Raw genomic sequence first — 13,952 nt, forward strand, 5'->3', positions numbered from 1 at the left:
TCCAACCCGGTGATGTAAAACACCACAACGTGCTGAGAAAAATGAAGTTCAATGCTTCCGAGCATGCGTCGACTTGATTCTGAGCATGCGTGAATTTTTGACCGATGGACTTCCCCACAGACGATCGTTTTTTCTATTAGTTTTTTTTACCATAGGACACATTTAAAACAGGTTCTATTTTTTTTTCACCAATGGAAAAAAAAAAAACGATGGGACCCACACACGATCGGGTCGTCCGATGAAAACGGTCCATCGGTCCGTTTTCATCAGACAAACCAATCGTGTGTACAGGGCTTAACAGTATAGTAGAGGTATAGAATTGTACACCTGAGGCACAGTATAGTGAAAGTATAGAAATGTACACCTGAGCACTGTATAGTAGAGGAGTATAAATGTACACCTGAGCACTGTATAGTAGAGGAGTATAAATGTACACCTGAGCACTGTATAGTAGAGGAGTATAAATATACACCTGAGCACTGTATAGTAGAGGAGTATAAATGTACACTTGAGCACTGTATAGTAGAGGTGTATAAATGTACACCTGAACACTATATAGTAGAGGTGTAGAAATGTACACCTGTAACACGGTAGATGAATGTACACCCATAACACCGTAGAGGTAGAGAAATGTACACCTCTAACTGTATAGTATCAGTATAGAAATGTACACTTGTGCGTAGTATAGTAGCGGTACACCTGTATGCAAGGCCGCTGATAGGGGGATGGAGCAGGCCCTCTTTTACTGGGCACCATCAGTTCAGCAGGGGCCCAGATGCAGAAAGTAATTTTTAAATATCTTTGGGAGCATGCATGGTAATCCTATGGGCCATCGCGCTGTTGCTCCTTTATCCAGAGTGTAGGCACCACTCTAAGGCCCCTTTCGGGACCGTCTGTCAGTTTTTCAGGCGAACCCGATCGAACCACCCATTGTCCCCTATGGGGATCTCTAGGCATCCGATCCGACAAAATTAGCTGAAAACAGACGAATAGCGATAAGTTCGCCATCTATCCAGCGGATTGGAGGACAATGGGAGGGAAATGACATGCAGTCCGCTTCCATCCGACCGCCCTATAGAGGAGAGCGGGCTGTGTCCGCTCTGCATACCGGAGTGAACACGGGCCTGTCATCGGCTTGCTCAGCAGGGATCAGCGAAGAGATCCCCCGCTGAGCAGGTGGATTCTGTTTTGATGGAACTGCCCCATGTGAAAGGGGCCTAATACAGGAGGCGTGTTGCTGGTCAGATCACCAGGTGAAAACCCTAAAGAAGAAAATGAATGCTGCCACCACATCTAATGCTTTCTGAGCTGCAATATATACAATTTTTGGTTTTAATGGCATTTTAAGTTTGCAGACTGCGCTGGCTGGCTGCCAATTGTTCTGCGTCTGTTACTCATAGTATTAAAGCCAGGGACAGCTAGGCACTTTGCATGTTTAAAAGGAGGTCAACGGTGGTCACCTACTTCTCAGCACAGGTTTTCTGCTATCTTTCTGTCAACACAGTATTACATGGTCTGCGTGCAGTCTGATTTGTTGCCAAGGAGCCAGTTAATGAATTCATTTCCTTAGACCCAGGCAGTAGGGACCTTTCATCCTCATCAAAATATTATTTCCGCTCAGTATGTGAAGGTGTAGTAGGCAGGCGGTGATGTGAATTTTCTTCCCCTCACTATGAGCCCCCCTTCAGGATTATCTGTTGCTGGGAACGCCAGCCTATGCTGCTGTTATTGGATGCAGTCACTCGGTGTTACATAATTTTGCTAATTCTCCCCTATCTACTTTCCCCGCCTGCCTAACATCACGAGAGGAGACGCATGCTGGACTCGAGCAACACACTGCTCTGCGTTTCCCTTCTGAGATGTGGCGTATTCCCTCTGTGCAGTGAGCAGCCAGCAAGGTACAGTTTCAATGCACTCCTAAATACATGATCTATAGGCTACTTACACAGATTGTAAGCTCTTATGAGCAGGACTTTCCTCATCTTATTGTGTTGTAACTGTAATATCTCCCATTATTTTGTAAAGGGCTGCGCAAACTTGTTGCTACATAAATCCTTTAGAATAATAATCTAGATTGTTGACCATATACAATGCTGGCAAGCTTTGATTTCTCTCCATTATAGGTTTTCTGTAAATTAAACACAAATAATGAATTTAGGAAAACCTATACTAAAGTATGGAGGCTGCCAGATTTCTGCTTCTGAAGTTGCTAGTTTCCTGGCTGTCATGCTGATCTGACGAAGACCTTTAGGTCTGATATGCTTATGGATTCCAATAAATGGTGATGTTTTATCTTGCGTAAAGATGCATATCCTCTTGCAAGTTTAATGCTGATCTGTCAACTTCAGTCCTCAGCTTGCTTCATGCTTTGTCTTTCTCAGTGATGGGTACTGAAGCCTGACGTGGCCAGGCAGCTAGTGGTTGCTTAGGTTTAGCGATAGCAACCCTCGTATTCTCTCATTACATGTTTACTTTAAAGCCCATTTGCATGGGGAAATGTGCATCGTGTACTTTACTTTTAAGTCTTGATTCCAATTACCTCTTCCTTAGTCATCCCACGGTGTAATGGATCACAATCCTTTATACGCCATGCTTATTTCCTGCCCTGGGGAGCAGATATTTTTCCCTGCTCTTTATCTTCTTGAGCACTGGTCCCTTCACAACTCATGTGAGTTCTCCTGACTCCAAAGCCTATGAGAGAGGACATGTCACCTTCAACACAATGAGGTGTCCACATCATAAAGGCAGTGACGTGGACATCTGAAGCAGGACCCCGGGAAGTGGAACGGAAAAAAGGATCATCACTTGACCTTGGCTTCAGGTAAGTAAAATGAGCATTCAGATCTTTTTTTTTTTTTTATTGCGCGAAGGTAAAATCCACTTTCTAACGCAAAAAAGAACCCGACAAGGTTGTCCCCCGATGATTTTCATACTGACATGAGAGCCCTTTCTTTGCAGAATTAGGGACCATCCTGATATCATCGACCCCTCTATATGGACACCATTTCATTTGCATGTCACAGCATCTGCTGATGTCTTTCTCTTCTTCATCATAAACCCTATGATATTGCTTCCAAACCTTTTGACCGAGCTAGACAAATACAGTTCACTCTCTAGTTTCCGCATACATTTCCAGAAGCCAGAGGCATTAAACATCTCTTTACCCGAATACTGTATTGGACACCTTAAGACTAAATTTCCATTTAAATGGGTGATGGCACATATTACATACCTGGACACCAATCTGTCCAGAAATCTAGGTGACACTTTTGAGAATAACTAAGACCTATAGACTTTCTACTGTTCTGCACTCAGTGCGTGCAGCGAAAATCTCTATTTCTATATTTTTGAAATGAAGGCAAGCGCCTTCAATCACTGGTTAGTAAAAATCATGGAAATCTACAAAATAAGGGACCTGATTGCAACAGAGAAGGGCACTCGGGAGAAAAATGATTTTACTGGTATGACTTTGTGTACTCCCCTGTTTACAAATCCCTACTGGATATGACAAAAGCATGGTAGTTCTGCCTAGAGACGTGTGGGGAGGAACAGGGTTTTACCCTTTCTACCCCCCCCTTTTTTTTGCTTTTGCCCTGTCCCTTGGTCTTCTCTGCTCTATTTTATTTTTGTGTATGCAGAGAATTATACATGTATGTGGTAGTCACTTTTTTGTACTTTGCACTGCTACAATGGGCCCAGGGAATAGACATGACCATATATGTCTCCATGGTTGTATACCTTTGTTATTGTGCCATTGGTCCTGGTATTCAGTCTTTTCCACCATGATGCATCGTCATAACCCAGAGTGGGTCTTATTCATGGATACCCTTTGTGCTTTGATATAGTGAAAATAAAAATTATGAATTGGGGGGGGGGGGGGGGAAGTTCCATTTGCTTTACCAAGTAGAAAATCTGTCTCCAAACCACAGTTTGATCTCGCTGACTGACTGACCATTGATATCTAGACCTTAAAACCCAACTTCCAATACGTTCTGGGCAAATCAATGAAGTCCTAAAAATAATTTTTTCATAGTTGTTTCTTTAATCATCTGTGTCGAATTCAGATAAGCTTGGGAAGCAATTGGTCAGTAACATTACTGCTGCTTTGCATCTACTTGTTTAAGGTAGCTCATGCCTTGTACTTCATTAGCACTGTCCCCATTAGCCTCAATGTTCTTTGATGGAGCATGTTTTTTTTTTTTCAGTATTAAATAGCACCCAGCATCGGTCAACCAATTCCTGTAAACCCAGGGCATCAATAATGTCCCCCCCCCCCATGGTATTATGTAATCATGAAGCCACTCTGGGCCTAAGGAATCATTCTGAAAAGAGCATCATGCAGTTGGGCAGATGAAACCTGGAATAATGTACATTGATTTTTTTTTAAATAAAAGGGGGGCAGGAATTGGGTAGGGAAAGCAGAACTGGAGATGGACTTTAAACATATTTATTGTACCTTTTCGAAATCTCTGCTTTATATCATGCACAGCTTTCAGAGATCTTGAAAAATTTGCTAAAACTTCTGAATAGTTCTACAAAACCAAAGCTGTTAGTGGCCTCTGAACAGGTGTTTCCTTTTCTGTGTATCTGTCGCATAACGGATTGAATAGGACAGGTGTTCAAAACAGTGGCAGTGTGCTAGAAGTATATCTAAACTGTTTTTTTTTGTGCAGTAACCCTTTGGGTAATCATCCTGTTATTTGTCCTGGTGTGCACACTGGCTGTGCGAAGACTGATCTGACCAAAAAGTCTCTTCTGGCATTTTTAACTAAAGTCACATTTTAAAAGAAATCTATGGTTGGAGCTTTCACTTTATCTTATAACATTGCATTGTAATAGCAATACAGACAGTAGTTTTTGATAATCCGATATAAGCCTACTTGAAAATTCTCCTTTCATGTTGTGAACTCTACTTGCCTGCTGGCCATCTCTTTCCACAACGTCCTGCATTCCCTGCATGCTTTGTAGCTTCTCCTCTGCTGTTTACTTTCGATTTCTAAAGACCAAATATCCCATGGTTCCTTGCTTTCTGGAAGCAGTGATCTCTGCACTGACTCAGCCTACTGAAACTCCTCATCTCAGCACCTCTGTAGTTCAGAAAGCAGGCTCTGTGAAATGTGTGACACAGCAGTGCCTACTCACGGGGCATAGTGACTAGATGTCACAAATTCAAGGCTGTAAAAATGTGGGGATCTTTACAAAGTAAGTTTACAAACTTCAAAATCATTCAGATTGTTAGAAATAATTAATATGTGGGAATGAATATATGATTTTAAACTTTGACCATGGATATGCTTTAAAAGATGATTCTTGATTGGTTGCTGTGGGTTAGTATACTTTGCACATTATCAACACACTGTAATGGAAATCCTTTTTTGCAAATGTTCAAATTGTCGGAATACCATCCAAGGACATACCGTATTTAGGGAATTTTCAGGGAAAAAACTTTCCAGACCCCTGCACAGCACACGGACCCCCTGCACAGCACACGGACCCCCTGCAAAGCACACTGACCCCCTGCAAAGCACACGGACCCCCTGCACAGCACACGGACCCCCTGCACAGCACACGGACCCCCTGCACAGCACACAGACCCCCTGCACAGCACACGGACCCCTGCACAGCATACAGACCCCCTTCACTGCACAGTACACAGCCCTCCTCCTCCTCTGCACTCCCAGAAGACCACCAGTCTCCTGGGACAGCATTTCCAGCTTACTGTAAAGTAAATAAAACCTCACTGTCAGCCCCTTCTACACTGCTCCTGTGTCACTCTTACTGCAAATCAAAGCTTCTACATACCTCAATTAATGCCGTTCTCTCGTAGACACGGTCATGTGACTCTCCTCTGCTGTTTCATTGATGGTCACATGACCGCTCTCCTCCAATCACAAGCTACACTCAAGAAGGAGGCGGATCGGGAGGAGGAGAACAGCCAGAACGAGCGTCCTTATCTCAAGGTATTAGAGAGGCTTTGATTAATTTGAGACGGAGTGACACAGGAGCGTTTTAGGAGAAATGGCTGGCATTAATGTTTTCTACAGTGCTGTCCCACGGGCAGGAGAAGTGGGGCGGCCGGCATGACATCCTCCCAGTGGGTAGCACCCGGGGCGGACCACCGATCCCCGCCCCCCATTGAGAAAAAATTTAGATATCGGCGTATAACACGCAGGCATGTTTTACCCTCTATTTTCAGGGTAAAAAAGTGTGTGTTATACGCCGATAAATACGGTATTCATATCAATAGGAAGGATACATACATTTTTAGAAAGGGAGATAATGAGCAGATGTAGGGTGGGAACAGTTGAATGACTAGCCAAAGATGAGTAGGATTGAGGTAGATGAAGGAAATTTTTTTGTCCTTGTGTTCGATGTTCGGAAAATAAATTCATGAGTGCTACTGTGAAACCGGAATTGAAAGCAAACATTAAAAGCGAATGCAAATATTGATGTAAATTTTGCAAAGCATTTTAGTGTCAGGTAAATGTGATGGATACCTCTTCATACCATCTTCTATTTTTAAGGTGGTTCTGTAATTTTAGTAAATTATGTATTTGTTGGTGCCCTGTGTGAGGCCTGAAAGTAAATTATTTTACGGAAATAGGATATGCCCTAGTTTGCATATAAACCTTGGAACCCTGGTCATAATTTTTCTTTTTTTACCAGGACATTGCTCAACCTCCTGTAAATCTGATCACAAAAGCTGCTAATTTGTGTTTTAGACTTTTATTATAGTTGCTTGAATATTGCTTATATCTCTTAAAGTGTTTTTGTCTAGGCAAATTCACCCCCCAACATGTATACAGTATATGAGGCAGAGTCATGCTGAATTTGTCTTTTTGTCCAGACATACACTTAGATTTATGTTTTGATCTTCCTTCTAAAATTTCTTAAAAATCATCATAAAGTTGGGTGGGGACAATCTGGAAATAGAATTTAAATGGGTAATAAACCAAAATTGAATATATTGCAACTTACCAAACCTTAGATGTGGTGGTTGCATTAATTACTGTAGGCTCTTTTCCTCTCTGTTTTCACCTGGTAATCGGCCCAGTAACACACCTCTTGTATTACAGTGTCTCTACTCTGGATGAAGGAGCACAAGGGGCACCTTTGGACAATAGCATTGTCAGTCTGGAGGGATGGGGAGTTTTAGAAGTACTAGCAAATTTTAATACACTAACAAATTAAAGCCAAACTCCAGTCCACACTTAAGGCTCTGTTCACATATAGGTGTTCCTAATTTTCAGAAGTTTTTTGGGGAATTTTTTCAGAGTTTTGCAGCGTTTCTGTACAGGTTTCTGTTTCAAGGTTAAAAGATCACCAATGTAAAAGCAGTAAAACACCTGTTATCTGCCAAAAAGCTCCTGTACTTTTTTGAGCAAAGGGTGTTTTGCGTCAGGCAACAGAACGCTCAGATGTAAACAGGGGCCATTGAAATTAATGGGATTTGTCTAGTTGGGCGTTTTTTAGAGCTGATGCTCACTGCAAAAAAAAATAATAAAAATGCCTAGATATGAACAGGGCCTCAGTTACACAAGCAGCAATAGTTGTTTTTCTTTTGGGATAAAAGTTTTACATGAATAAATAAAAGCTGATTATTTTAAGCATCCCCAGTGTTAAAGAGGATGTCCGCTGAAAAAAAAAATATTAAAAGCCAGCAGCTACAAATACTGCAGCTGCTGACTTTTAATATTAGGACACTTACCTGTCCTGGAATCCAGCGCCGTCCGCAGCAGAGGACGGGCTATCGCTCGTCACTCTGCTGCCCCCCGCCATCCTCGGTGAGGGAACCAGGAAGTGAAGCGCTAACTTGCATTCATACATACACATAACTAGGGACAATTTAAGCCTAGTACACACCACTCCTTTTTTTTTTTTCTCATTAAACCAAGTGGGTTGAACCAAAAAAAAACTGACAGCTCCGATCTGATGTTGGTACAGCACTCCTCTCTGCTGTGTTCTACTGTGTTCTGACACGGGGACGTCCCTCTATCACAACACTCTGGTCAGCGTTCCCAGCCATTGGAGCTGATGGTTTTCTAGCATGTTTGTCCGACAGAAGCCAGCCAAACCGGCCAAAGATGCCCGACATTTGGCCTGTGTGTACTAGGCTTAAGACAGAAGCCAATTAACCTACTAGCATGTCTTTGGAGTGTGGGAGTAAACCAGAGTACTCAGGAGAAACCCTAGATAAGAAGTGGGCTGTAGTGCACTTGTTATAACATATTTGAATACTCGATTAGGAATACATGTACGTGTAATTTCAGAGGGATTAACAATTAAGACAACTAACATATGCGTTTTGGTTTCCAGCAATTTCGTCGTCGTTGGTTTGTATGAGGATCAGGTTCTCAGAGCTGATAGCATTCTGTGTTCAGGTTGGTATTGCTCATAGGCCTAATCCATGTGTGGGCTGCTTAATGGATTCCAGGTGTATCCTAGCTGTGTCCATTATCTGTTACCTAAACATAGCCATATGTCTTCCCTCCCATAGACCAAAGGTCATCTAAAACACCTTCTGTTGAGACCGATTCCTAAAACCTATACACTTTAGCATCCTGCTACCTCTGGCTAAACAAGCTTGGCATATCTTCAACACAAAATATTAATGAAATAAGGGTTTGATCAGTTGTGATGCATTCAAAATTAGACAACTTGTATTATCCTAATATGAATTTTATTTTGTCATTATGTATTAGTGTATATACAGCGGGATCGAAAGTTTGGGCACCCCAGGTAAAAAAATTTATTAATGTGCATAACGAAGCCAAGGAAAGATGGAAAAATCTCCAAAAGGCATCAAATTACAGATTAGACATTCTTATAATATGTCAAAAAAAGTTAGATTTTATTTCCATCATTTACACTTTCAAAATGACAGAAAACAAAAAAATGGCGTCTGCAAAAGTTTGGCAATTTATAGCATGCACTGCCCCCTTTGCAAAGCTGAGACCTGCCAGTGTCATGGATTGTTCTCAATCATCGTCTGGGAAGACCAGGCGATGTCAATCTCAAAGGTTTTAAATGCCCAGACTCATCTGACCTTGCCCCAACAATCAGCACCATGGGTTCTTCTAAGCAGTTGTCTAGAAAACTGAAAATAAGACACTGGAGTTGTGGTACACTATTCCACTATAAAGAGATACTTGTACAAATATGGTCTTCATGGAAGAGTCATCAGAAGGAAACCTCTTCTACGTCCTCACCACAAAAATCAGCGTTTAAACTTTGCAAATGAACATATAGAGAAGCCTGATGCATTTTGGAAACCAGTTCTGTGGACCGATGAGGTTAAAATATAACTTTTTGGCCGTAATGAGCAAAGGTACGTTTGGAGAAGAAAGGGCACAGAATTTAATGAAAAGAACCTCTGTCCAACTGTTAAGCATGGGGGTGGATCAATCATGCTTTTGGGTTGTATTACAGCCGGTGGCACAGGGAACATTTCACGAGTAGAAGGAAAAATGGATTCAATAAAATTTCAGCAAATTTTGGATGGTAACTTGATGCCATCTGTGAAAAAGCTGAAGTTAAAGAGAGGATGGCTTCTACAAATGGATAATGATCCTAAACACACCTCAAAATCCACGGGGGATTACATCAAGAGGCGTAAATTGAAGGTTTTGCCATGGCCTTCACAATCTCCTGACCTCAACATAATTGAAAATCTATGGATAGACTTTAAAAGAACAGTGCGTGACAGATAGCCCAGAAATCTCAAAGAAATGGAAGACTTTTGTAAGGAAGAATGGGCAAAGATACCTCAAACAAGAATTGAAAGACTCTTGGCTGGCTACAAAAAGCATTTACAAGCGGTGATACTTGCCAAAGAGGGCAGTACAAGATATTAACTCTGCAGGGTGCCCAAACTTTTGCAGATGCCATTTTTTTGTTTTCTGTAATTTTAAAAGTGCAAATGATGGAAATAAAATAACTTTTTTTTTACATAGTATAAGAATGTCTAATCTGTAATTTGATGCCTTTTGGAGATTTTTTCATCTTTCCTTGGCTTCGTTATGCACATTAATACAAATTTTTACCTGGGGTGCCCACACTTTCGATCCCCACTGTATCATATATACACCAATATATACATAATTATTGTATATATTTATAAATTCATGGACTTGAGTTTGAGGTGTTCTCGATGGCCCAAAAAAACATCAAGTGATTCTGGTCTCCTGTACCCCTTGTATTGAACTGTATTGTAATTGTACTGTCCCCCATTATATTGTAAAGCGATGCGTAAACTGCTGCCGCTATATAAATCCTGTATAATAATAATGATTTCTTTTGTCGAGAAATCAGTTTGAAAAACAGCCCTCCTCCCCCAAGCATTTCTGGTCGTAGCCATCTTGAGTAAGGCCAGATGTAACATTTTACTTCCTCAAACCATCTGCCCTTTGCTTAAAGCGGAGTTCCACCCTAAAAATGAACTTTCTATTAACAGCTTGCTTACAAAGGTAAAATGATAATGTGCAAAACAAATTCCGCAGTACTTCCCAGTATTTCCTAGTGGTTCCGGCCCTTACATGTTACGCGACGTGGCGTAACATGTAAGGGCCGGAACCACTAGGAAATACCAGAAGTACTGCGGAATTTGTTTTACACATTATCATTTTACCTTTGTAAGCATCTTTATTATCTTTATTAAATCCTTTATATTACTTACTTCACTATGGGGAATCTCTCCTTTTTATCCTGAGCAATATCAAGGGACCTATTTGGGATATTCCCTGCATTGCTGGAATCTAGTTGGAGAACACTTTATGGGAACCACTCTAGGAGATATTCAGCTGATACAGGTACTAAGGAATGAAAGGATTTGGCTCATGTATGGAGGCATGAGGTTGCCAACATCTCTGTATCAATTGAAAAAGATGAATACCTCTAAGTGAGGTGAGATTTTTCGGGCAACCAAAAAAAATATAGTGACAACTAGGTCATAAAAATATATAAATTTTAATACATTAATTTACAGCATAAACATTTCATAATGACAACATTAATTAAAAAAAGGGGGGGGGGAAGGAAAAAATTATTACTGCTAGAGGATCACCACACACCCCAGGACTAGGCTAAGGGTATAGGTGATCATTAATCCGACGCGTTTCAGATGTCTCAGTAATACATCTTTCTTCAGGGAATAGAAAGCAGCAAGAGTTTTTCCTAAAACAAAAGAAAAGTATATAATAACATACAGAGTATATACCTGTAACCAAAGATTTGTTCTTTGACATTTGCAACATGTAGAAAAAAGGGGGGAGAGATGGAAAGCTCAATATGTAAGAGGAAAAAGGAACTCACCCCTTTCCAGACACAGAGCGCCTAGATCATCCCCATGGAGCTTGTGTGTGAGCCGCAATCAGGGCAACCAAACCAGATGGTGTACTTAATGTCCATAACGATCCCCCAATCCAGAGGACTCCATAACCATGGGGGGGTGGAGTGACATAAGTCTCCACAAAGGAGTCAGCAGTCATAGGACAAATAAAAAGTGTAATGGCTGGGGAGAGATTTAGGTAAATAAGTACAGGGAGGGTATTAGATTCTTCACTAAAAGGTGAGACCAAAAATAGAAACAAACTCCCTAAAATGTACTTACCACTCCCAATGCATCAGCTCAAAGGTGAACAGCCATTCCAGTCAAAGAAAGGAAAGCAAACTTGACCAGAAGACAAAATAACCTCCAGCTCCAACAGGTGAGGGGAGGAAAGTGAATGCTGACAGGGAAACCCCCCCTGACTACCCTTTATACTTACTTTGAGGATGATGGACCTCAGGTGTGGATGATCCATTCACTCCGGCGGTGTAACAGCTGTTCCTTGAATGGGATAATTGGTTGTAGGTGGAGCAGTAAATGGACATTTGGGGATCAACTGAAGTGATTCCTATCCTCCAAATCCCCCATGTTTGGCGTGCAAACAGCGCGCCCACTACTGACGTCAGCGTCAGGTGGCCGAGCTCTGATCACTCAGGGCACGACACCGTGGACATGCCGCTGGTGACGCGCCTCCTGCGCGTCACACAGCACATGACTCACGGCGTCTAGCGTGATCCCAGAATACCAAAGGGTCATGTGACGACTGCGCACCCAATCAGGTGCATGAGACGTCAGACGACCGAACGCGAACGCAACACACACAGTGGTGCCACCCACTGTACGCGTCACAGCGACGCGAACGAAGTGCGCCCAACGACCAGACAGGGAAAGACAAGGAAGTGTCCGCACAGAAGGGGCGGAAATCACCACCCGTTCCAGAGAGCCTAACAGTCCATAGATTTAGACAGCAGCAATAAAATTGCAGTTTCGGGGCATCATTAAACAGGGGACCCGGGGAAACAAGAGAATCCAAAAACAAATACAGGGCAAAAATGGAACCATTGGAGGAACGCTTGATGGAGTGAGGGCAAATTCCTGAGAATGGGGCAAAGATATTCACTGTGCCTAGATGTCTCAGAACTGACAGATAAGAAAGTCTGACAGTTAGAAGGGAGATAAAGTCACCACTGCCGGGTAGGGGAGAGCCTCTAGGGCATAGAATGCCCCTGGGGCGGGCACCAAGGTGCTACTCTCCCCCGGCAGTGGATGGAGGAGCCCTCTTGTGATTGGTTAAGATAAGACCATAACGGACATCAACAACATCCAGAAAGGGCCGGTGAAAAAGCGGTACTTGACACATAAAGCTCCTGGTTGGAAAGCCACAGGGTGCACTGTCAACAAATCATCAATGGTTGATCACAGGTTTACAGTCAAAAATTTCATGTATAAATCCAAGAAGAAAACTTTTAGCTCATACATTTACAAAATCATAATCATACAATAATTTACAAATATAAATCCTACTTATTACAGATCTCAACCTAAGACCCCAGTATACCACAGGGTACAATTAAGGTTAGAATAGGGAGGGGGGGAGAGAGAAAGGGGGTGGGGGAACAATTTTAACAGTTAGTCGGTTCAGGAGAAGGGGAAGGGACAGGAGGATGATTTCCCAGTGGCATATGGGGGCTAGTCCGTTTTCCCCGAACTGAACCCCTCTAGGAAGGGCCTAAAGCTCTCCATCTCGTTGAGTCCTGGAAAGGTTGTAGCTTTAAGGCATCTGATCCAGCGCATCTCGCGCTGGAGGAGTACCTTGTTCCAGTCCCCCCCACGTAGAGGGATATGTATTCTGTCAAGAACGGAAAAGTTGACTTTGGGCATATGGTACCCATGTGCTTTGGCCACGTGTCTCCCAAGGGGTAAATATAAATTGCCAATTCTCATGGAATGCATGTGTTTTTCCACTCTTTTATAAAGAGGTTGTTTGGTCTTGCCAACGTAGAAGGAACCACACTGGCACTGCATGAGGTAGACTACTCCCCGTGTGGTACAGTTGGCAAAATGTTTTAGCGAGAGAGTCTCCCCATTGGGCAATGCCAGTGTGGTCCTCCTGCCAATGACCTCACATTGCGCGCAGTGTCCACATGGGAAGGTCCCATGGGTCTTGCAGGGGTCCTTGGCAGAGTTGCCTTTGTATTCACTCCGGACCAAGATGGTCCCCAGTGAATCCGCACGTTTAAACGTGAGCTGAGGTCTATCCAAGAGTAGATTTTGGAGGATGGGGTCCTCAGTGAGTATAGGCCAGAATTTCGTTATTATTCTTCTAATTCTTGCATGCTCATTTGAGAACCCCAAGATTATCCTTGAGTTGTTTTCTTCAGATCTAACATTTTGTGATTTGGTTTTAAAAATCAACTTGCGTCTGTCTAAGGCTTTAACTCTGTTAAACGCTTTCCGGAGACAAGTTTTGGTGTATCCCCTGGCGGATAGCCGGAGGGAGAGTGCATTGCATTGTTCGTGGAAGTCATCTTCCATCGAACAGTTTCTCCTAATTCTAAGAAACTGGCTATAGGGTATAGACCTCTTGAGGGGTTCGGGATGAAAGCTACCCGCATGTAATATGGTA

General features: G+C 42.5%; 1 protein-coding gene and 1 long non-coding RNA gene across 4 annotated transcripts in view; one reads left to right on the plus strand and one right to left on the minus strand.

Moving 5' to 3' along the window:
- CSRNP2 (cysteine and serine rich nuclear protein 2) overlaps positions 1–13,952 on the plus strand; it is a 66,506-nt gene that overhangs the window by 24,587 nt on the left and 27,967 nt on the right. Inside the window, exon 1 of one of the 3 annotated variants that reach the window (XM_040340848.1) lies at positions 1,381–1,898. The exons of the other annotated variants lie outside the window; for them this stretch is intronic. The gene's annotated coding sequence lies outside the window, so the exon portion shown is untranslated. Of the gene's footprint in view, positions 1–1,380; positions 1,899–13,952 lie in introns of those variants that run through there. 3 annotated transcript variants of the gene reach the window in all.
- On the minus strand, positions 11,132–11,952 carry LOC120929427. The gene is made up of 3 exons (XR_005747387.1): positions 11,609–11,952; positions 11,311–11,509; positions 11,132–11,172 (listed from the first exon to the last, which is right to left on the minus strand). It is a non-coding gene; the product is annotated as an uncharacterized LOC120929427 (long non-coding RNA).

This window comes from Rana temporaria, chromosome 2, assembly GCF_905171775.1.
Source record: "Rana temporaria chromosome 2, aRanTem1.1, whole genome shotgun sequence".
NCBI classification, from domain to species: domain Eukaryota; kingdom Metazoa; phylum Chordata; class Amphibia; order Anura; family Ranidae; genus Rana; species Rana temporaria.